Below are 25,461 nucleotides of genomic sequence, written 5' to 3'. Positions count from 1 at the left end.
GACATATCATCACATTTTGTAGCCAGAAGAAATTATTCAATTGAAACAATCACTTCATTTTGTAGAGGCAGAGTAACTTGTCCAGGTCACACATATGTGATTAAAATTAAAACATGAGTCTTAGATTTCTCCTGAGGCTCAAATCTGGGTGTTACCAAAACTTCTTTCTATGCTCCATACGTTGAATTCCAGTTGCTATTTGTTCCAAGTTTTACAAGAGCAATTCTTGTTTTGTGAATATACCATGAACAAAATACTTAATTATTTCTTTTAAAAACCAAACCAATTTCAAGGTCCTTAAACCTAGAAGGAATGGCAGCTGCAAAGATAAAACTTGCTATGTTACCTAAGCACCTCTGTGTTTTAGCCATGCCTCTTAATTTTGATTCCTTAACAAATTCTTATTTGGTGCTTACCTTGCATTTTGCTTGGCTCTGGAGAAGTGATTCAATGATAAACCAATAAAAATACTGCCTTTATCTAATTTGGAGTGTTGATGCATGAGAGAAATGAGATAGTAGATGTGAAAACTGAAAACTTTTTGTAAAGTGTACAGTTCTGTAAAAATTAGACATAACATGACACCATTTGCAATTGCCAGTGTACATATCATAGATGGAGATTTGAAATATTGAAAACTCCTGATCATAAACAAAAGATACATTTATATTGTAAGTTTATGACATCTAGACATTGAAATTGGACAGAATGCTTAATAACAAAAGTTTGTTATGTGCCAGTCACTTATTTGTAATTTCTGTTCTCCACGCAAATGTAAATATAGAAAAATTGTATCTTTTTTATTACTATTATTCCAGCTGTTCGAATAGTAAGCACACACTATGCACTAAATATTTGATGAACAAGTTAATAAATTAACACTTTTTGCGTATGTATGTTAGTTTTATGATACAGGACCAAAAGTGGAATTAGTGGACATAAGATTATATAAAGTCTTGATAGATATTGCTAAATTCCTCTTCCAATTAATCGATTATACCAATTTATCTTTTAATTATCTAATTTATTAAAAAGGATACTGAGTGCCTGTACATTTTAAGCTCTTTTGTATCTGGCTAGCATATTTTTCTTCTGGGAATAACAGTCCCTTCCTCTGGGAATTATGACTTCCCTCATCCTTCTGCTGAGAGCAGCCAAGTTAATGTGAACTCATCTTCTGATGCAACGATTGCGTCAGGAGGGGTTCTAGAATCAAGCTGGGCTAATCATAGAACCTCATCTCTGAGGTCATCAATTATTGGTCCAGGAATGTTCATTGGATCTAGTCAGGGCCAGAGACTGACTTTCTTGGAATTTTTGGGCATGGGAAACGTGACTTGAATCAATAATTTTCTGATGGTTGAAGCTATTAAGGACTTGAAACTCAGAATTTGTTGGTTGCTGTTTTTCACCAAAAGGACAAAGTAAGTTGGCACCAAGAGAGAGAAGTATGAAGCCCATACCCAGAGATGACGGACTTATCCCCCAAGATAAGTCCAAATGGAATTTCAGTGCCTGGTTCTCAGTGCTCCTGCAGTCAAACTACGTGAGCAATGTTAAGATTCAGGAAATATCTCAATCTCCTTATGATGATAGTAGTAAACAGTAATAATTTTCTTCTTTTTAACTTAAATTGGTTCAAATTATCTTTCCCCCATTTTTTGTAACCAAGCATCATAATAGTGAAGCTTATTACACCAGCAGGCACCTTGACTTAATGTTCTCTTAAGAAGTATATGAAAGCATCCATTTGCCCATATATTTACCTATAAGGGATGTTATAAATATTTACATTGTTGTGTTCATATGGTGAGTAAAAACAGTGGAATCACTTATTTGTTTTAATTTGTGTTACTTAAGAAGCAGCTATGCTGAGAATGTTTTCCGGTCTTTATTGGCTATTTATAATTCTGTGAATTGCTGATATATAATATTTCGTCATTTTTCTCTGGGGTTGTATTTTTCTTATTAATTTGCAGAAACTTTTAAAAAATCGCTATTAATCTTCATTGTATTCATGGCAACTATATTTTCTTGGCCTATGATATGCCCAGTTGTGTTTGTTTATGCTGTATTTTATCACATAGAGGTTATTTTATGTATTCAAATCTATTATACTTTTTCTTTAGGATTCCTGATTATTTTCTTGTTTAGGAGCATTTGTCCCACTTCTAAATTATTTTCAAAAATCTAAATTTCCTTTTTACACATCTTAGTTTATTTTCTACCTTTCATTTTATGTTATTCCAATCACTGTACTTTGCTCTTTTCATATGAAATGTAATGCGTACTTTGCAAGATAAGTATTGTTATCTCTGTTTTCCAGATTATGGCAAGGAAAATGAGTTTCAGAAATTTGTTCAGGTCACACATAGTAAGTGCTGATATTCTGGCGGCAAACCTCATAATCGTTCATATAGTTAGGTTCTGTGTCCTCACCCAAATCTCACCTAGTAGCTTCCATAATTCCCACATGTTGTGCGAGGGACCCAGTGGGAGATAATTGAATCATTGGGCCGGGTCTTTCCGGTGCTGTTCTCATTACAGTGAATGGATCTCATGAGATCTGATGGTTTTAAAAACAGGAGTCTCCCTGCACAAGCTCTCTCTTTGCCTGCCGCCATCCATGTAAGACGTGACGTGGTCCTCCTCATCTTCTGCCATGATTGTGAGGCCTCCCCCAAATTGCCCAGTCTTGAGTATGTATTTATCAGCAGTGTGAAAATGGACTAATACAATCCTTCAAACTTTCATGCCATCTGTGCAAAATATAGATGAGAAACTGGCTAATTTATAACTGCTGGAATTTTATTTATTCCCTAAGTGATTTGAGTTAATACTGCAAATTAATATAACAATATAGATATACATTGCGTATGGGACCTTGGATCAGTACAAACTGTAGTCTAAATGCACTTTGTATTCAATATGTCCTTGATTAAGAAATTGGTGAATAAATAAATGATAGGGACTGGGGTGGCAAGGGTCACACTAAGCTCATCTGCGCTTGGAGAGTCAAGGTTAAACTAGAAGCAAAGATGTGGAATAGGATGAGGAAAAAGCTGGATGTCAGGTGTGTGCAGCAGCACCCTTAAGGCACAGCTTCCTACCTGGAGTTCCCAGCTATTCACTATTCTTCCCATAGTGATGAGTTCAGGCTCACTCCTCTGAATTTGCCTAGTGCCTTCACACACCTCTATAGCACTTTTGTCCTTGTCAGCTTAGTGCACTAGGCAGTGTCCTCCCAAGCCGTGGCACTTAGTCTTTTTGTTCTGTGCCCCTTTAGTCTTTTTGTTCTGTGCCCCTGGTCTCCTCATAGCACCAGGTATACTATGGAGATGTGGTCCACACACAGGCCAGAGAGCCAGCTGGGGCTGTTGAGCTTGGAAATGTGGCCTGTGATCTAATTTCAGGATGAGAAACTTAGAAAGTTGCTTTATTCTTGATGTTTTTCAAACAATTCTAGATGTAATCATTTTGGTGGCTTAAAAGCAGTGCCAACTTTCTTAATGGCATTCTTCTATTCAATAAAGCAGGCAATTTAAGTTCCAAGGATGTATATATTTCCTATGAAACCCAATAAGTCTATTTTCTTTTTGAATGAAAGAAATATAGCCTCTAAGTAATACACACACACATACACCCCTATGTGTACATGTATGTATCCATACATATTATTCCTGTATTGGCCTTCATGTAAAAGAAGCCTGCTCAGTACTGGACTCCATGATCAGCAAATGCCAAACTTAGGAAACGTTCAAGTCATCAGTCCATAGATACATTTAACCAGTAATGCATCAGTCTTCCCCATAGGTAGATCCCATCAGAGAGCCATCAGTAGCCTCAGCTGCTTCCTCCTGGCTGATACCCCAAAGACATTAGGGGGTTCAGTGATACCTGCCAGGTGCCCACCTCCCAGAAATGGTGTTTAAATGATGGCCTAACAAAAAAGATCAGTGGACATCATGTTATGTGTGCATTTCACCTGCATAAATGCAATCACAGGGGCTGTGACAACCATAGAAGTGTGCCACTCAGATCCCCTTTTAAGAGGACCTTTTGTGGGAAGCACAGCTGATGGCAGCTGTTAGACTTTCACATTTGAAACTGCCAATGCTGTGCTTCATCTAGACTCCTCTAGCCAACATCTGGGTATGGCAGGGACACTGGGTCCATTCTTTCTCTACCCAATGTGGGATTCCACTAACAGGCAGTGTTGTGTTTGCTTGTTGACTCCTTATTGGTTTGGCTGAGATTTTTTTAGAACTTCACTGTAGTCTGAGCTTTTCCTGGCCAACCCTTCTTTCTCCCTCTCCTTGCATAAATATCCAACCTGTGTTATGATCTGAAAGCTCTTCCTCACCACTCCTGCTCCCTTTTTCTTTATCTTTCATATGTGTTTTCCCCATCAAATCTCTTGTTTATCTAATCCCTTTTTGGTGCCTACCTCTCAGAAAATCTGAATTGATACAGCAGCTTATCTGAAAAAAAAGATGGGGTGGTGGTGGTGGTGGGGAAAACAGCAACTTAAATAGTGCCATCTACGAATCAGGAGTATTCACTGAATGAGCATGAGATGCAGGTACCTTGTTCCCTCAGCCAGGTTCTATGTTCCTTAAAGTCCTAATTTTAGTCAATAAATATTTTTGGCATTTACTCTATGCCAGACAATGTTCTAAATATTTTATTTATACTGAATTATTTGGTGTTTACATCAGCCGTATGATTAACTACTGTTTCCATTTTGCAGATGAGAACATTGAAGCACAGAGAAATTATGTTAACTTGTCCGGTGCCAAAGAGCTATTAAGTGGCAGAGCTGGGATTTACTGCCACTGCACTGTTGCCTCTTTGGTTAGGAGCTCTTTGCTGTGCTGAGATTGCAGTATTTAAAGATAGGTATTTTTGATAAAATATGCTCATTAAACTTTCTTCAATTTCTTTGCATGATACTTAGCTAAATAAATAAGAATTTCTTTCCAGCAGTGAAAGGAAAGCTGACTACACTGAATTTGTTAGTCTTCAGTATGGCAACTTCCTAGAAATTGAGGTTCAGAAAGTTGTCCAGGTCATTTGCAAGAAGAATATTGATATTATATATATATATATGACCATATATTATATAATTAATATCTATAATCATATATTACATATTATATAATATATATAATTATATAATATATAATTATATAATGTATAATTAATATCTATAGTCATATATTACATACTATATGATTATATATATTAATTATATATATTATAAATATATAATTATTACATATATATTATATATATATAATATATATATATCAGCTATTTCAAATGACAATTCCCAGATTTGCTTCATCCAGGCAAAGTCTTTCAGTGGATTTTTGTGGGGTAAGAGTGAAAAGGGTCGGTGGTATGTTCCAATGTTGGAAAATTAGTCAGAAATATATATTTCTCTTCTATTACCAGCTGGAAAACTCTATTTTCAGAGGACTCATGTGACTCAACAGGACCCACTTGGATAATTTCCATACTTTAAGGTCAACTGTGCCATATAAAAAAATCTAATCACAAGAGAAGAATCCACCATATTCATGGTCAGTAAAGCAGGCAATTCAAATTCTAAGAATGTATGTATTTTCTGTGGAACCCAATAAGGCTATTTTCTTTTAGAATGAAAGAAATATAGCTCTTAAGTAATACACCAAGAATTATTTAATAAGTTTCAATTCAGAAATATATATTTCTGACTAATTTTCTGACATTAGAATATACCACAACCCTCTTCCCTCTTACCCTGCAAAAATCCACTGAAAGACTGCCTGGGTGAAGCAAACCTGGGAATTGTCATTCAAAATAACTGATTTTTGCAGAGTGATGGATGACAATTTTCAAGTAGTTACTATGCTCTGGATAATGTAGTAGATAATGAACATGCATCCAATAATTTAAATCACACAACCACCTGTGGAGTGGTTGCCCATTTAAGAAGGAAGAAATCCGGGCCGGGCGCGGTGGCTCACACCTGTAATCCCAGCACTTTGGGAAGCCGAGTCGGGCGGATCACGAGGTCAGGAGATCGAGACCATCCTGGCTAACACAATGAAACCCCGTCTCTACTAAAAATACAAAAAATTAGCCGGGCGTAGTGCCGGGCGCCTGTAGTCCCAGCTACTCGGGAGGCTGAGGCAGGAGAATGGCTTGAACCAGGGAGGCGGAGCTTGCAGTGAGTGGAGATCGCGCCACTGCGCTCCAGCCTGGGTGACAGAGCGAGACTCCGTCTCAAAAAAAAAAAAAAAAAAAAAAAAAAAAGAAGGAAGAAACCTGAACTAGATATATAAATAAATTGCTCAAGGTCAGAGCTCGTAAGTAGCTGAGTCAAATGAAAACCAAACCTTACCAATTAGTCTGTGTTGTTGTTGTTATTTTAAACTACCTGCATTAGCTAACTAGGGTTTATATTTTTGAGCTACCCCCTCACTCCCAACTATTCTTGCTTCTGTGGACTTTCTTCTTAACCATGGCAAATCAGACCTGCTTTAAGCTTTTCATGATGTCACAGGACTTCTTTATGAATTAAATTACTTTAATGCCAACATTTGTGAGATTATGTGTGATTTTAGACAACTACTTTTGTTACTCATTCTTTTTTCATTCACCAATGTTTATAAAATACCCTCTCTCTCTCTTTTTCTTTTTTTTTTTAAGACAGTCTCTCTGTCACCCAGGCTGGAGTGCAGTGGCGCCATCTCGGCTCACTGCAACCTCCGCCTCCCGGGTTCAAGCAATTCTCCTGCCTCAGCCTCCTGAGTAGCTGGGATTACAGGTGCGTGCTACCACGCCCGGCTAATTCTTGTATTTTTTTTTAGTAGAGGCGGGGTTTCACCATGTTGGCCAGGCTGGTCACGAACTCCTGGACTCAGGTGATCCACCCACCTCAGCCTCCCAAAGTGCTGGGATTACAGGTGTGAGCCACTGCGCCAGGCCTAAAATACCCTCTCTTTTAGGCAGATAGATAAAGGCCATTCTAAAACAAGCCCTAAGATTTCCTGCTTACTGTTGCACGTATTTTTCGTAATCCCCAGAACAATGAATATGGCGGATTGTAATGGTTAATACTGAGTGTCAGCTTGATTGGATTGAAGGATGCAAAGTATTGATCCTGGGTGTGTCTGTGAGGGTGTTGCCCAAGGAGATTAACATTTGAGTCAGTGGACTGGGAAAGGCAGACCCACCCTCAATCTGTGTGGGCACCATCTAATCAGCTGCCAGTATGATCAGAATAAAAGCAAGCAGAAGAACATGAGAGACCAGACTGGCTTAGCCTCCCTGCCTACCTCTTTCTCCTGTGCTGGATGTTTCCTGCCCTCGAACATCAGAGTCCCAAGTTCTTCAGCTTTGGGACTCGGACTGACTTTTTTGCTCCTCAGCTTGAAGATGGCCTATTGTGGGACCTTGTGACTGTGTAAGTTAATACTCCTGAATAAACTCTCCTTTTTAAATACATCTATCCTATCAGGTGTGGTGGCTCATGCCTGTAATCCCAGTACTTTGGGAAACCGAGGCAGGTAGATCACTTGAGGTCAAGAGTTCGAGACCAGCCTGGCCAACATGGTGAAACCCCGTTTCTACTAAAAATCCAAAAATTAGCTCTGTATTCTGGCACATGCCTGCAATCCCAGCTACTTGGGAGGCTGGGGCAGGAGAATTGCTTGAACCTGGGAGGCGGAGGTTGCAGTGAGCCGAGATCGCACCATTACACTCAGCTTGGGCAAAGAAGTGAGACTCCATCTCAAAATAAAGTAAGATAAAATAAAATAAAATAAAATAAAATAAAATAAAATAAAATAAAATAAAATAAAATAAAATAAAAACATCTGTCCTATTGGTTCTGTCCCTCTAGAGAACCCTGACTAATACAGTGGACTTTGCTCTTGTGATTGGATTTTTTTATATGGCACAATTGACATTAAAAGTCAGATTGGAAAGCATAAGAAGGTTTTTCCACACAATTGCCAGCCCGAAGATGGAGGGGCCCAGATGATATGGAGTGTGGGTGGCCTCTAGGAACCCTTGGCTGACAGTCAGTAAGGAAATGGAGATCTCAGTTTTATAGTATAATGAAGCTGGATTTTGCTAATACTCTGAATGAGCTTGGAAGCAGATTCTTTTCCAGAGCCGCCAGATAAGAACTTAGCCTAGTCAACACCTTGATTTCAGGCTTTAGTGCTCTCATCAGATCATAGACCCTAGCCAAGCTGTGAATGGACTTCTGACCTAAAGGACCAGGACTAATAAATGGTTGCTGTTTGGAGCCACTAAGATTATGGTAATTTGTTATGCTGCACTAGAGACAAATATACTCTTTATAGAGGATCATGATAGTTCTTAGTCCTGAGGATATAACATAGCCTCTGCAATCACAGAGTTTATGTTCTGGGAGAAGGATGGGAGATGAAGAAGATGCATGAAGAAATACCAATAAATAATCACACGGTAAAATATCAGATGGTGGTCAGTGTTATGAAGAGAATTATAATGGGGTGATATAACTGAGAGTGTTAGGGGGCTCCTTTAGATCAGTCGGTCAAGAGAAGTCTCCTTGATGCAGTCTTATTTGAAAAGACTCGTATGACAAGAAGGTTCCAGTCAAGTTCAGTTCTGGGAGAAGTGCAATCCAGGTAGATGAGGTGCCACTGTGAAGGGCTTCACGTGAGGAAGAACTTGTGATTGACAGACAGGTGGTATGGCTGGCCCCTAGATGATGGTGGGGCCAGAGGAAGTTGGAGAGATGGTTAGAGGTCAGATTTGGTGGGACTTTGTGTATTATGGTAAATAATTTGAATTTGATTCTAAATGTGTTGCACCATTGGAAGACTCTAAATAGATTATATGATTTGATTTATACTTTCAAGATTTTATACAGTGCAGAGACACATAGAAACATTTCAGTTAGAGACAGAGCAAGACTTTTTGTTCCTTTTTCAAAAAATTGAAATACTTATCCACCTATACATGTGGAGAACATTTATATTTTTATTTAAAAATTAAATATTATTTATTTTATATTTTATATTTTTATACATTTTATATATGTATTTATATATATATACACATATAAATTTATATATATGTATTTGTATGTGTATATACACATATACATATATGTATATATGTATATATATAAAATGTATATTTATACATTTTATATTTAAAGTTTTAATGCATTTTTTTTTAGCTCAGGGATATTATCCTTTTATACTTTTTCTATCCTCCTTTTACCCTTGTCCTTTTTATGTTTTCTATCTTCTCCTTTCTGCGTTTACTTTTTTTATTTTGAAAAAAATCAGAAAAAGTTTGCAGAGTATCAAAATATCTGACCAAGAATCAACATTTAACATACTGACATGTTTGCTCCAAGTTCTTATGCTTTTTAAAAGAAGGGAATGTTATGTGTTAAAGTCAAGTCCATTTTGTCCTTCATCCTTATCCTAATTTTTTTTTTGAAGAAGTTAAATGTATCATAGATTTTGTGTGTATCCTTCTAGGCCTTTATTGATTTTTAATTTTTTTACATACACATGTATGTTTAATTGTTTGGTGGATTTTTAAATTAAAAACACTATCTTTTACATATTTATTATTTATTTATACAATGTCACTAAATTAAGTTTGTATAAAAGCTATAATAAATGTTAAAAAAAGGTTTGCCTAGGCTAATAGGAAAATGAGGACCAGTTGAGAGTCATCTGTGGACATTCAGATGAGCAAAGATGGTGGTTTGGACAAGGGCAATGGTAGTAGTGGTGAAGAGAAATGGACAGATTGGAGATCTGTTTCAGAGACAGTTCTTGCTGATGCATAGAATGTGGGAGATGAAGGACAGAGAAGAACTAAGATAACTCCTAGATTTGTTTTGGCTTGAGCAATTGAGAGGATGAGATTGATGAAAATAAGAGGTTGGATTGTGGAGAATCAATAGGCCTATTTTGGCCATAAAACATCTGAGCTGCCTATCAGGCATCAAGTGAAGACGTCAAGTTTACAGTTACATATGTTAAGTCTGAAATTCAGAAGGAAGATTAAAATTGGAGATAAAAATGTGGGAATCATCAGCAAATGGAATCATACATAGGACCTTGAGATTACCTAAAGAGAGACTACAGATAGACCAGAGAAAAAGGATAAGGACTGAAGTCTAGGGTACTCCAAAATTTGGGGATCAAAGAGTGAACCTGCATAGCAGTATGAGCAGGAATAGCCAATGCATTAGAGGGAAACAGGATGGTGTGTGGGGTGCTGGAAACCAAGAAAAGAGAGAGGAGGGAACAAGGTGTGAAATCCAGTCAGTGATTCTATGCAGCAGCTTTTTTACTTTTGATCCCCACCATGACCCTGTAGAGTAGGCAATGACAGAATTATTATTTTTATTTGTAGATAAAGAGCAGCTTTGAGAGATTAAATGACTTTTCCAAGTGGCCTGGCTAATCAGGGGGCCTTCCAAGTGCCTGGTTCCTGATCCCTTTGCCTTTCCAGGGAGCATTGCAGCGACTTTGTCTCCTTCTGTTGGGTTGTATTACATTAATGTCTTGGGGCCTGTGGCACACTTAATATTCAGTGCTTCTATAAAAAATGAATGCTGGGGTTTTATATGCTTGTGACCAGTTTTTATGGGTTTCCTGCTTCCTCATTTGTTGTTAGGACGTCAATTAGCCCTTCTCCTTATCCTTAGTGCTCCTGCCTGCAGTGACCGTGGCTTGCCTTCTGTTATTTTAAATTTGTTGAGCACTTTATAATTCACACCTGAATTCCAAATGTGTGGCAGGTACCCAAATTTTTCATAGATGATGCCAAGTGTATATTAGTAGGGCTTTAAATATTTACAGAATGCTTGGCCCTGTTTAATTGTTAACACTGGGTCATATTAAGTGAAACAATGTTCACCTAGCGTTTTGATATTCTTGCAAAAGTGTTCAAAAGGGTTTGTGGAAAATAATAGCACTAAATTTTCTCTATTCTGTCATGACAAATAAATTTGTACGAAGATCATCCTATAGCTAGTCCTGGAAAAGTACTGTGATTCAAGTGGAAAAGTACTCTGATTTACTCTTTGGAAAACAATTTCTGGGATCTAACAGCCTCAGTCCCATGATTGAGAATGTCTTTCCTTTTTTTTCTCTGTCTGGTTTAAGGAACACTCAGTTACTGAGAAACAATAAAGAAAAAAATTTAAACAATAAAAATTAGAGTAAAGCACCAGGAAAAAAATACACACACACATATTTGCAAGACATGAAGGTTAAGTTTACATGTACAATGACTTGGTTGATTTGGTAGTGTATAATGAAATTAAAGCCATTTGTTCTAAGTGTAAACTACAGCCAAAGTTTATAAGTAAACTCAATGAACCAGGATTGTTTTTTAATGAAAAATTTTAAGATACCAATTAGAATGTTTAGTTCACAAAAATTTAATTCTCCTTATAAACTAAAATGGCACTTATTTGTCATCTCTCCAGTCAAACTATCTTCATGATTTTTCTGCCTATTGTAGAAGGCTGCTGGATAATAATATTAAAGGAAAAAATGCCTTAAAATTGTATAGGATTTGAGGGCCTCCTTCCTCCTTCTGTGGAGAGGTATGTATTCCATTGCGTGGAGAGCAAGAGAGCAAGGAAAGAGACTCACATTTATATTCGTGGGAGGTAGGGCCGTCTGAAGGATTTGAAGATCAGTGTATTAGTTTTCTAGGGTTGTGTAACAAAGTACCACAGAGTGAGCAACTGAAACAACAGAAATGTATGGTCTTGCAGTTCTGGAGGTTGAAAGTCTGAGATCAAGGTGTGGGCAGAGCTGGTTCCTTCTGAAGGTTGTGAGGGAAGTTCTATTCCAAGGCTGTCTTCTTGGTCATGTCTTCATATGATCTTTCTTCTCTGCATGTCTCTGTGTCCAAATCTCCTCTTCTTATAAGGAAACCAGTCATATTTTATTGAGGCCACCTGTATAACCTTGTTTTAGCTTGATTACTTTTTTAAAGGCCCTACTCCACATAAGGTCACATTCTGAAGTGCTGGAGTTAGGACTTCAACATATTAATTTTGAGGGGAAACAATTCGGCCCATAACAATCAGACGTCTTTAGTTCATTAACTTATTAATTTATTGGCCTCTTGTACCAAAACAGACACTGCACCAGGAACTGGAGGACAAGGTAGCCAATTTCTTGCCATTCTGTTAAGGGAGGAAGATTTTAAACAAATAACTACAACAAAATGTACAGAGTGGCATGATCAAAGGAGTACAAGGAGCTATCAGAGATGACTAGGAGTTGGCCAGATGAAGAAAGTGTAGAGGGAAGTGTCTTGAAACCTTTCCCCTGAACAAACCTGAAAGGTAGAAGACCATGAGATGACACCTCTGGGGGACTGGGTATATAGCTCAAGGCTGTCCACACAACTGGGATATCCTTTCATTGAGGTTTTATGCTCTCTTTTTCATAGCATTTATGCATTTTATATTCTACTCTGTAATATATTTATGTTGGTTTAAATATAAAAGTAATCTTTTAAATCTATTTCTATCAAGAAAAAGCCCAAACCAAAATGATTTCCTTCCTACCACCAGGAATATATACTATTTTTACCTCCTGTTGTGTCCCCAGTAGTTCTAATTTTACCCCAGTTTGAGAGACATGGCTCTTATCACCCCAGATTTTATCCTTGGATTAATCCAGAGCATGTGAGAATTGTCTTGGTTTGGACCAAATATATCAGAGCAACTAAATTAAATCTGTGGTAGTGTTGATAGATGTTTTCAAATTCATCGTTACATACACCATAGGGATGCTACTGACAGTTCCATTGTCATGCAGTGACCCCTTTAGGAAGACTTGTGGGAAAAATGATTTATCTGAGGACTCTGGATCAGAAATATCTTTATTCCTCCAAAGTATAATGTGGCCCCTTTAACTGATCATTCTTCTTTCTTTGCTTTGGCTGCCAGGAGGCTCAAAAGAAAATTACTGTCTATTTATTTATTTATTTATTTATTTAGAGATGGAGTCTTGCTCTGTCATCCAGGCTGGAGTCCAGTGGCATGATCTCTGCTCACTGCAAGCTCTGCCTCTCGGGTTCATGCCATTCTCCTGCCTCAGCCCCCCGAGTAGCTGGGACCACAGGTGCCCGCCACCATGCCTGGCTAATTTTTTTGTATATTTAGTACAGATGGGGTTTCACCATGTTAGCCAGGATGGTCTTGATCTCCTGACTTCGTGATCCACCCACCTCGGCCTCCCAAAGTGCTGGGATTGCAGGCGTGAGACACCGCACCCAGCCTACCATTTTATTTTTAATCAATTTGTTGGGGCTTTTACTGTTCAGAGTCTATCTAGTAACTTTCCCATTGTTCTCCTCTCACCATTTTACCTTTATTATCTCTTCAGCTTTATCTTGTTATTTATAATATAGCAGTACTATGTGTTATTATATAGTCTACAGAGCTATATAGACTATAAAATAACACTATAAGACTATTACATTGCATCAGAACGTTTGTATTATTTTTTATTTTATTGTGAGTGCAGTGGATATTGCTGTTTATATACCCATTATTGTATTTGCCCTAAGTAAACTATCCCAGTGTTCATTTAATGATGCATCTCCTTCTGTCACCCTTGATTTCAGGAACCCTGGCTCCATCTTCAGCTCTGGAGGTTCATGCAAGTGGTTTGGAGCTAATTCATCCAAAACTGGCACAGCGATTCAGGAATCCAGGTCTAAGACAGTTAGCACTTGCTAGGCCCCCGGACTCCATTCATGAATCGATCAAGCTCAGGCCAGAGACACAAGAGAGAGAAATTCTTAGGGTTCTAAGTCAGACATTTCCTATAACTGAAAAACAAACCACTGGATGTCAGAGGGAAGTAAATACACTGAGTAAGGGTCAATCAAAAAACTATGGAGAAACTGAGTTATAGTCTTCAGGTTAATAAATCCTCAAGTCTAGCTGGTTTCTAGGTTTCTTTTTTCCTGAGCCAAATGTATTTCCTTATTATTTAAGATAATCAGAATTTTTGTTGCTTTGTTATTGTTGTTCTCACTTAAACAAACCACCTCTGATATGGTTTGGATGTTTTGAGCCCTCCAAATCTCATGTTGAAATGTGATTCCCAGTATTGGAGTGAGTTCTCACTCTGAGTTCATGCAAGAGCTGGTTGTTGAAAAGATCCTGGCATCTGTTTTGTTCCTTCTCTTGCTATGAGACACACTGGCTCCTTTTCACATTTTGCTATGATTGTAAGCTTCCTGAGGCTGCCAACCAGAAGCTAAGCAGATGCTGTTACTTTGCTTGTGAAGTCTGCAGAATGATGAGACAAATAAACCTCTTTTCTTTCTGAATTACCCAGCCTCAGATGTTACTTTATAGCAAAGCAGAATGGACTAACACAACCTCAGATCCTTTCAGGAGCAAGGCACAACATAAATAAATAAATCATGACTAAAAAGTGACAGCACATGGAACAACGGTAGCCATTCATGACTACATCCGGCTCCCTTTGCCAGCCCTGCCTCTCACTGTGTGCACCTCTGCTTCCACAGCCCCATCCACACTCCAGAAGGACTGGCAGTTCTCTGGATGCATCATGCCACCCCCTACCTTCTTGACTCTGCACAAGCTATTATCTACCATCACAATGTATTATTTCTGTCCATTAATGAGTCAACACAAATATCCCTTTCTAAGAAAGACCAGCCTGAGCTTGCTGAGCCTGCTTACATCCATCTATATTTCTGTCTATCTATCTATCTATCTATCTATCTATCTATCTATCTATCTAATCTATCTATCTAATCTATTTATCTCCATCCATCCATCCATCCATCCATCCATCCATCTTTCCATCTATCTAATTCCTCTGCACACTGTAATCATCTCTCCATTTCTACAGCCATGACATAGCTTTGTAGGTGGTTATGTGTCTCCCCTAGGCGGTAAATTCCTTGAGGGCAGGCACCAGGTCTCTTCACCTTGGAATCATGACTGCCTAGTATAGTGCCTGCTTCTCAATCCATTTGCATACAATTTGTTGTCTTTCAAAGTAAGCATCTGGAAATTGAGAAATAAGAAGGAATTGGGTTCTTTGGTGACAGAAATTTGATCCCAGAGAACAACTTCATGTACTACTTTGGAAAGAGCTCAGAAAATCTGGGGATAGATTCTATAATTTCAGAGTATTAGAACTAGAAAGGCTTTTAATATAAACTTCTCATTTTCTGAATAGGGAAGCTGAGACCCAGAGAAATGATATGACTAGCCCAAGGTTGCTTAGCTTATTAGACTTGGGCCAGGACAAGAACCCAAGTCCTCTTCCTCCCAGACTGCTGTTTATGTGGCTACTTTTCCGCTGTCTTGCATGCTCAACTCTTTGTGCGACCTTGGTTTGAGTCACTTAGTCCTCACTAACTCCTTTTTTCTCCATTGCAAGAATGGAATTATTCCCACTGGATTGTTGGGTAGAACCAAATGATGTAAACACGTGAAAGTACTTTAAGCAATATTAAAATATGATGTTTTGTCTTAGGATACTTTTCAACCCTGGGTACTATGCAGAAAAAACCATTCATTCTCTGTGGTGACAGGAAATATTGTAGAATCTTACAATTGGCAGGCCTACAAAGAGTAAAATTCAAGACATTACAGACAGCATCTTTTTTTCATTTGTTTCAACAACCACTGTTTCATTTTAATAATCTGTGACAAGATGTTTAGCTAATAAGAAAAGCCTGGTAAGTAAATTGGTTAAAAACAAATATAGTCAGCACTGTAGGCCTTTCCTAAAATGCTTTGCTATTAACCTTTTTGTCAAGTAGGGTGTCAGCACTGCTGGGCAGGCACTTGTGGGATTTGCCAACCTTGGAGATTTCTGAAGAGTTGAAGTCAAATGGGGTTGTTTATTTCAGTGCTGCTCAATGTGCCTAGTTTATGCATAAGAAACTTAATTTTTTTTTAAAAAAAGACTAGAATATGGAATATTTGGGGGTTTGTGAGGTCGTGAGCATGAAATGAAAGGCATACCAAACCAGCTATTTTCCATTCTATCACCTCAAGCTTGCTCTTGCAAATGTTTATTTAGATAATTCAGACAGTTTTTATTTATCATTATGAACTGTGTGTGCTAAATACAGTGCTACATGTTGGGGAGATAGAGGGGAGAATTAAACCAACTGGGTTCTTCCCTAACCACAGCTATAGTCCCTTGAGGAAAATACATGAACAGATAATGATATGCACTAAGGGAAGTACAAAGCGCTATAGGAGAACTCGGTTGGACCTTACATTATTTCCAGGGATTGACTGAAATATCAGAGTGTGCTTCTGGGCTAGTTTTTAAGTCTGACAGTCAGTCACTCTCATTTGCAGTTTAATTTCAACTTTCCACTCCTAAACTTTCAGGATGCTTTATTTGTCCTATGCCTATATTTAATAATAATGATAGCAAAATAGCTACTACTTAATAAGTACTGTGTGATACGTTCTAAATAGCATCTTGCACAAATACTCATGTTTAGTTTAACCCTTCAATAACTCTAGTTTCTATTAGAAAACAGAATCCAATGTAAGTCTTTTGTAACTTTTTTGCTAATTCTTCATACAATTTTCTTTGGCTCATCTGAATTATTTTGGCCTGTCTTTTTAGTCAAATTTTCCCTATTAATGTGTATTTGTATAATTGGAGGATGATGATGATGACATTAACTCATGTTTACTGTGCTTACTGTTTTGCTAGACACAGGGCTAAACTCTTCACAAAGCATCTTTTCATTTAATTGGCTCAAAAATCTTATGAAGTATGTCCAATTTTTTCTCCATTTTTGACAGATGAGGAAATGGAGGCTCAGCGAAGTTAAATGTTCCTGATAGATACACAACTGCTTAGTGAGAGACCTGGAATAAAATCTGTATCCTTCCATATGTTAAGCTTGAAAATTGAATACTATGCTACTTGAATACTACGCTACTTCAAAAGAAGTAGCGTAGTATTCCACAGCTGAAAGATGCTACCCATGAACAGATGATTTTATATGTCTACTAGAAGACCATGATGTAGAACTCTGCCCAGACTGCCCTTTCTAGTTTCGCCATTTGGCTGACTCCATTGTTTGCGTTTTCTTAATTGTCATTAGGCTTCCAGTTAATCACAGTCCATTATTCACATAGACTTATCACTTCTCCCTCCCAAATCCTTGAAATGTTGGCAGGTAAGTACAGACGTTGATCTGCAAGAACAAAAAGAATAGTAGGAGAGAAAATAATGAATGGAATGGCTCGACCACTTTTCTGAAGATAGGAAACAGATGCAGGCATGGCAAGCAACTTAGCAGAGTAGAGAAAGTGCCTCCTTAAATGCCTGCAGATGACTTGCCCATGGAGCCTGAGAAGCTCTACAAGAAGAGTATAGGATCAGTGGAAGGCTGGAGGGACAGGCTCAAGCAGGGTGACAGGCAGACCCCTGAGGGTGCAGCTTCCTCCCAGCCTTTCCTAGCCAGAAGGTGATTACATCCTTGCCTTTACTATCATGCTGGAGAAAAGTCATTCTTTGGAGAATAAACTAGTGGGAGTGTGGTCTCAGGGACACCAACATCTGGGGAGAGCAAGGTAGTGTGGCATGGGGTTAAATGGGATTAAAGAAAATGTATACAACAAATTCGGAGACCCTCAGCAGCCTTCCCCCATTGCTTTAGAAGGCCAGCAGCCAGACATATGTCCTATTCTTCACCTTCTACAGCAGCAGATTGGAAGGTCATTTTGTGTAGAAATGAAGTGGGCCCAGAGAGATTTTTAGAGACAGACATGTGGAGCTCTCCATCAGGAAGGATGGCTTGCCCTTTCATTACCCCGAGTAAAACCCAGCAATTAAGTATCTGCCCATGCTGGCAGTGCTTCAGATGAAACACCTGATGCTTCACTCTGAAAAAACAAGTGGACAATCCAGGATAACTGGATATTTTGAGGAAGGCTTTCCACATGAAAGAGCTGAAAACACACACAATATCAACCAACCAATGAAAGAAACAAATCAACAAAAACAACAAGGAAAAGGAATTCAGTGAAATAGAGACAATGTTGGGAACAAAGGAAAACTTTCAAAAAGCTGCCACTAATAACTTCAGAAATACAAGAAAATTTGTTGCATCTTTAGAATAACAACAGGAAGCTTGGGAAAAAGAAACATCAGAGCAATGAAGAGCTCTTGGGGAAAATATTTTTATTTCATATCCCAGAAAATAAATTTAAAAGTGCATACAATTTTGGAAAATAACTTTGTTGAAAAACAAGAGGAATAATGATGAATAAGAAGGAAGGAAAGAAAATTAGAATCTCAATCTAGGAAGCTTCACCTCTAAACATTAGGAGTTTCAGAAAGAGAAGATAGAGAAAAAGGAAAGGATAAGATAATCAAATGAATAATGTAGGAATATCTCTTACAGCTGAAATACGTGAGCTTCTACACTGACGGGTTCCCTAATTACTCAGCACACTATACACAAGAAGACCCTAGAAGAGTTACTTGAGATGAAAGAGGGAGGGAGGGAGAGAGACAGAGAGAGAGAGAGAGGAAATTCAGAATGGCTTCTGAATGTTCTAGCATTCAGCAACACTGAATGCTAGAACAAAAGAGCAATATTTTCAAAACATAGACGGATAATTATTTTCAATCTACTATTCTATACTAAGCCAAATTATCGATTGAGGATACACAGTAGTATACAGACATTCTCTGACATGAAAGGCTCAAACGTTTTGCCCACTACACATCTTTTCTTAGGAAGCAAATGAAGAATGTTCTTTATAAAATGAGGGAGTCAATCAAGGAAGAGAAAGACGTGGTATTAAAAAACCAGGCCATGTAATGCCTGGGGTGGAGGAGGGTGGAGAAAAGAAGGCTTAGCATGAAAGCCAGGTAGCTGGCCCGGAGATCAAAGGGTCCACAATAGGAGCAGAAGAACTGTAGGCTGTGGGAGAGAGGGTGCAGGATGGGTGGGTCGAAGAAGGGAGGGCAGGAGGCAGAAACGTATAGAGTGTTTGAAACTGTAGCCCAGCAAGTGCAAAAATTACCGATAGATTTTAAAAGATCCGTTGGGGCATTTAGGACAAAAGTAATAGTAAGTACATTTAAAAAATTAACAGAAACCAGGATGTATTAAGAATCCGAGGAAAAACAATAAGTTCTAGGAGAAGGAATATGTAATTATGGTACATTACGTGGTTTAGTAATAAACAACATTTATATAGTCATAATGATGCACCCAGTATTTGATTTATAATTAAATTGAGGGATGTGGGTTGAGGATGGCATAAGAAAGCTAACCCCTTAAGTTCTATAACAGGAAGTCACTACAAAAGGCTGAAAATTTATAAAACAAGATTTAGCAGTGTAAGCATCTTATTTTGAAGATAGGGAAACAATTACCAGGAGAAGTAGGTACAACAATTGAAAGAGGTTGGCTCTGGGGAGCAGGACTGGGGTTTTGATGGTGACTGGGGCAGAAGATTACCATTTTCTCAGTATAATCTAGTTTATTTTATTTAAAGAACATCTATTATTTAGATGAAATAAAACAACCAGTATTAAAAATCATGCTTCCTGTGCAGCTTTTTTTGATGCCTTCCATGCAATCAAAATTACTTGTCTTCGCCTCTTCTCCCACTCCAATTCTCCCTCCTTATTTTGTACTCATCCAGATTATATGACCTATTTTGCTAGTTTCATTTATTTATGATCTGGCTTTTGAGACTAATGATGAGTTATTTGAGTGTAGGGGCTATGTCAAAGGTTTCCAAAATTGCCTTGGTTCACATTGCCTTTATTGTCTCAGTAATGTTTTGATGGGGCCCTTAGTCTAAAATAAACACCCAACAGGTCTGTTTATTAGGTAATGAGGTCCAAACAACTTAAAATATCTTTTGTGTTTCAGGAATGAGCACCAGGAGTTTACAGCACATGTTATTCATATCAGAGATGTCCCAGTTGGTGTCCCTCAAATAAGACAAACTAACTTCCCCCCACAACAAGGTTTGCTGAAATTGCTAACCACAATAACAGTCAAAATTTAAAATGAAAGAGAAAAAGACTAACCCAGAATTCTGCCAGTCAAAAACGTCACCTGTTTTCACTTCCATATTTCTATCTAGTTTTTTCCATATGCAGAAAATTACATATTTTTATATATAATCAGTAAAGATGTAATTTTGTGTCATATTTTCTCAAGACTTTCAGACACAGCTTTCCTTGCCAGTACATGGTCTTCATAATGGTCATTTCCAACAGCTGTGTTATATTTCATCAGATTTTAGTGGTTATTGAAACATTTCCCTATGAATGGATGTATTGATTGACTCTTACTTCCTCTACAATTAACATCTTTCTACACATTTCTCTATTCTTCTTTGTGATTATTTACCTAAGTTATTTTCTGGTAGAGGCTAAAATGGGTATGAATTTTTAGAGTATAGGAATCTTAAAATGGAGAGAAGTTGCTTTGTTAAACCTCAAACTTAAGGCAGGGACACCCTCTAAAGCCATATGCCTCTTCTTGACTCCTTTCTATAAATTTCACTTTCTCACAAGAAAGTTTATCCAATTGCTGGCCAGTTCAAATTTCTAAAATTCGGAGTTTCTTGAGCCCCACGCAGCATCATTTACTTGACTTGCTGGCCCTCATTCTGTCCTCAGGAGCCATACAAAACAAGTATGTTTTCTTCTTCCACATGACAGCCTTTCAAATATTTGAGGATGATGATCATGGACAAGTTGACCTTTGTACAATCTTTTGACTAAGGTATTCCCAGTCTCTGACTGTGAATCCTCCTACTCAGTCACCTTTGCCATTTTCTGCCCCAGTTACCCAAACTTCTTCCATTCCTGCCAAACATCCACAGCTCCCCCAATCTCCTCCATGGGCTGTCCCTTTAGATCTATGCCACTGTATCCTGTTAAATCAAAGATGCCATCAATTGCAAGATGCAATATGATTTTTTAATTTTTTTAACTAAGAAACAAAAACTACTGCCAATTAAACTCTGACATGATATCAATTGTAAAGCACACCTCATTTTCCAAGATAATAAAATATGAAAAAAAATGTGTCTTAGAATCAATGACACACAGGAAGGCAGTTGTTTCTTTTGTTTTTTAATTTTTTATTTCCATATGTTTTTGGGGAACAGGTGGTATTTGGTTACGTGAGTAATTTCTTTAGTGGTGATCTGTGATATTTTGGTGCATCCGTCACCTGTGCAGTATACACTGAACCCAATTTGTAGTCTTTATCCTTTACCTTCTTCCCACCCTTTCCCTGTGAGTCCCCAAAGTTCACTGTGTCATACCTTTGCATCCTCATAGTTTAGCTCCCTCTTCTTAGTGAGAACATATGATGTTTGGTTTTCCATTAATGGCAGTTGTTTCGTCTCTTCCAATTTGTACCTTGCGAGTGGGTCCCTGGGTTGGGGGTGGTTTCTGGTGTGTGTGTGTGTGTGTGTGTGTGTGTGTGTGTGTGTGTGTGTGTGTGTGTAGTATGTGTTGCAAAGGTGTGTCCATCCATCCTATAGATAACAATATAGTTCTATTCCAATAATCATTTATAGTAAGAATAATGGCAAAGTTGTAACTCAGGAATGGAGAAATTGCAGTCAAAGCACTGATCATGAGTATGGAAATCAGCTTAAAAGTAGAGCAAATCTGAAAAACTATTTAATTTACGTTCACATCTTCAAATGCAAATGGCATAAGCTTTCACAATGTCATGGTAATAATTTAACAAATTCAGGATGGGGTAGAGAGAAGATGTGTCTGTTGGGAAGTATAAGTATTCTAATATTCTCTTGTCAAATAATCCATGAATGGTATATAAATTTGAAGCATAGTTTAAAAACATAATGACCCCAGCCTCTTAGTAAATTCACAACCATATTCATGTTTTTAAATTTAGCAAACTAGAGGGGTCATTTAAGAATTGATATTTCTTGTTGGGAAGAAAATTGAACGGTTTTTAGCAATTTAATTCTACATGATTTATACTTTACTGTAAATTCAAATAAATGTAATTTAATACTTTCATTAATGGTAGCATTTATAGTACAATCCATTAAAATTTTTATTTCTAAGTTTTCTAAAGTACAGTAGATTCAAGAATTTATGGTTGGTGTGTTCTATAAAGTCGCTAGGAAAACTGAATTAGAGAATACTCAACCATTGTTCCTGGGGGAAATTATGTTTCAGGTTAGGTTCCTTTGAGCCTCTGATCACAGCATCTTCATTAACTGATCATTACAAAATTGTGTGTTTTATGTGTGTTTCTGTTTAAAGGCACCTTATTTAATATATATTGTTGATTCATTTAAATTGAACCCGTGACTGACGGCATTATAATTCAAGACTGAATTGAGCTTATCTTACACTTGCGTTTTCTCACATCATAGCTTCTTGCACTTTGGAAAACTAGGTGGAACTTCAGCATTATGCTTCGAAGCCACCGTAACCAGTAAAATCACCAACACGAAGCACAAAAATGGGAATTACATGGCACAAAATAGACTGTGCAAAGGACACTTATTTACAGTATAAGTGCTGAAACCGAATGGCAGAATATCACCTGGTTTGACTTAGCTGGGAATGTGTTTGTCAGGTGACTCAAATTTCTGCTACTGTGTGCATATCTGTGAATGGCCACAAAAGCTCCAGTAGTATTGATTTTGGGATTACAAACAAATTTTAGCATGTAGGCAAATTCACAAATATGGAATCCACAAATAAGGAGGATACACTGTATCTCTAATAAGGACTTCTTTCACCCTTCTTCCCCCTTTTCCTCCCTAACTTCATACCTGTTCTGACATCTTCTTATCCGTAGAGAGATGTCTGAAATTGTATGAAGAAAGAGTTGACGAACACTATGATTGGGTGGTGGAATTTTTAATTTGTATTTGAAAAAATATATAACAGTATACATTTTAACACATATAATGAAGTCATTATTGTTAAAACATTGATATTAAACTTTATTATTACATATTACAAAAAATAAAATATAGTAAGACTTTTTGTTTGTTTACCACAGTGGTATTTGTGCTGTTTTTTTCTGCACTATAATTCAATCTTTCATTAGGAGTTAAGGAAATAGGCAGTCATACACTGCTGATTTTAGTGTAAATTAGCACTTTTTGGGGGGAAGAAAATTTGGCAAAATGTATCAAAAATGTCAATGATTTTCATTTCATTCATTAATTCCATTTAGGAATTTTACCCATGGAAATAATCCCCCCAAATTTATTAATAATATTATTATTGTTAATAGTTGTAAATATGTGAATCAATTCAACAGAACATCAGTAAGAGCTCAGAAAAAGGAAATACAGCTTTTAGAAATCATGTTCTTTAAGAATTTGGATGACATTGTTAATGTAATGACAGATAAAATACCATACATGCAGATACATATGTTAAAAAGACTTGAAGGGCTGGAAGAAGTAGGTCATGCCTGTAGTCCTGGCACTTTGGCAGGCTGAGGCAGGTGGATCATCTGAGCCCAGGACTTCAAGACCAGTCTGGGAAACATGGCGAAACCCTGTCTCTACAGAAAATACAGAAATTAGCAGGGCACTGTGGTGCGCGCCTGTGATCCTGAGGTGGGAGAATCGCTTGAGCCCAACGGATGGAGGTTGCATGCAGTGAGCTATGATCTCACCACTGCACTCCAGCGAGACAGAGACAGAGAGAGGGAGACAGAGAGAGAGAAGGGAGGGGGGAGGGAGGGAAAGAAGGGAGGAAGTAAAGAAAGATTTGAAGAATATATAGCTAAAATGTCTGCAGTGATTGTCTGGGAGACAGGATTCTAGGTAAGTTTCATTTAAAAACTATTTGTAGGTATGATTCACCATTTCTACAGTAAATATGTACTACTTTACAAAAATTGGTAAAATTATTTAAAAAATATACTTGGCCCCTCAAGGAAACATCATGATAATGGTCTAATTTACACAAATATAGGTGCCTGTTTTTCCGTTGTTGTCATGATTTTTCTTTAATTTTTATCTTAAGTTCTGGGGTACATGTGCAGGATGTGCAAGTTTGTTACATAGGTAAACGTGTGCTATGGTGGTTTGCTGCACCTATCAATCTGTCACCTAGGTATTAAGCCTAGGATGCATTAGCTATTTTTCTAGGCAATACCATTCAGGACATATGTACGGGCAAAGATTTCATGATGAAATTGCCGAAAGCAATTGCAACAAAAGCAAAAATTGACAAATGGGATCTAATTAAACTAAAAAGCTTCTGCACAGTGAAAGAAACTATCATCAGAGTGAACAGGCAACCTACAGAGTAGGAGAAAATTTTTGCAATCTATCCATCTGACAAAGGTTTCACATCCAGAATCTACAAGGAACTTAAACAAATTTACAAGAAAAAACAACCCCATTGAAAACTGGGCAAAGGACATAAACTGACAGTTCTCAAAAGAAGACATTCATGCGGCCAACAAACATGAAAAAAAAAAGCCCAACATCACTGGTCATTAGAGAAATGCAAATCAAAACCACAATGAGATACCATCTCATGCCAGTCAGGACGGCAATTGCTGTCACCATTTTTTTTGTTTTGTTTTTGTTGTTATTTTTTGAGGACCTTGTGCTTGTTTGGCACTCTCATAAATATTGTATCATTTAAAGTAATTTGTAATACAATCTTGTGAGGCAGATTTACTTATATCCAATTTATGAATGTGAGTACCTAGTCAGAGAGATTAAACACATAACCCAAGGTTGTCCAATTAATTAACGTCCTCCCAATTAAATCCAGAGTCCAGATTTAAACACAAACCTTCCCACTTTCACCTACAAATGACAATGTCAGAGTTGGAAAACCATTGTTCTGCAGAGACTAGTAGAGCAAGCTACCATTTTATTGCCAAAAAAGACATTTTCTATAAGTAATTTATTTGAACTTCACAACAATCCAATGAGTAAATGAAAGTACTACTAAAGATGGTTCTTTATATATAATTAGAAATTATTCCAATTAGGAATTTATGATGTTCAATATATCATTCATTCATTGATCCTACGTGTTCCTCTCATGTTCCTAAAACATGCCAGCCATTGTTCTAGTCACTGGTGATGTTAGCAATTAACAAAAACAAATTCCTTGCACTGATGAAGCTTTCCTTCTTGTTTGGAGAGACTTTTCCCTAAAAGCAAAAATGGGAAAGGGCTTTCCCAGTTTTATGATTCTTCTATTTCTGGGTAGGGGGCTTTGAGCAGTATGGTTAACTTTGTCCTCAGTTGGAGAAATTGGAGGAGGAATAGTTTTTGGAGACTCAAGTGTGTATGGAAAATCAAGGCCTTAAACTGGAGATGCCTATTAAATATCTAATGAGGATGTTAAGCAAGACTCATTTATGAGTATGAAGTTTAGG

The 25,461-nt window shown here is 37.5% G+C and overlaps 2 long non-coding RNA genes across 2 annotated transcripts in view; both read left to right on the top strand.

Annotated features, from left to right (window-relative positions):
- The first annotated feature begins 1,277 nt into the window (after positions 1-1,277).
- LOC129533276 (uncharacterized) overlaps positions 1,278-25,461 on the top strand; it is a 32,539-nt gene continuing 8,355 nt past the window's right edge. The window contains exon 1 of the long non-coding RNA XR_008679396.2: positions 1,278-1,424. This is a non-coding gene — a long non-coding RNA (uncharacterized lncRNA). The remainder of the gene's footprint in view (positions 1,425-25,461) is intronic.
- LOC129533275 (uncharacterized) lies at positions 16,878-18,454 on the top strand. The gene is made up of 3 exons (XR_008679395.2): positions 16,878-16,944; positions 17,170-17,244; positions 17,772-18,454. It is a non-coding gene; the product is annotated as an uncharacterized lncRNA (long non-coding RNA).

Source organism: Gorilla gorilla, chromosome 3 (assembly GCF_029281585.2).
Source record: "Gorilla gorilla gorilla isolate KB3781 chromosome 3, NHGRI_mGorGor1-v2.1_pri, whole genome shotgun sequence".
NCBI classification, from domain to species: Eukaryota; Metazoa; Chordata; class Mammalia; order Primates; family Hominidae; genus Gorilla; species Gorilla gorilla.
The sequence above is the reverse complement of the archived record's forward strand: the minus strand, read 5'-3'. Positions and strand labels throughout refer to the sequence as shown.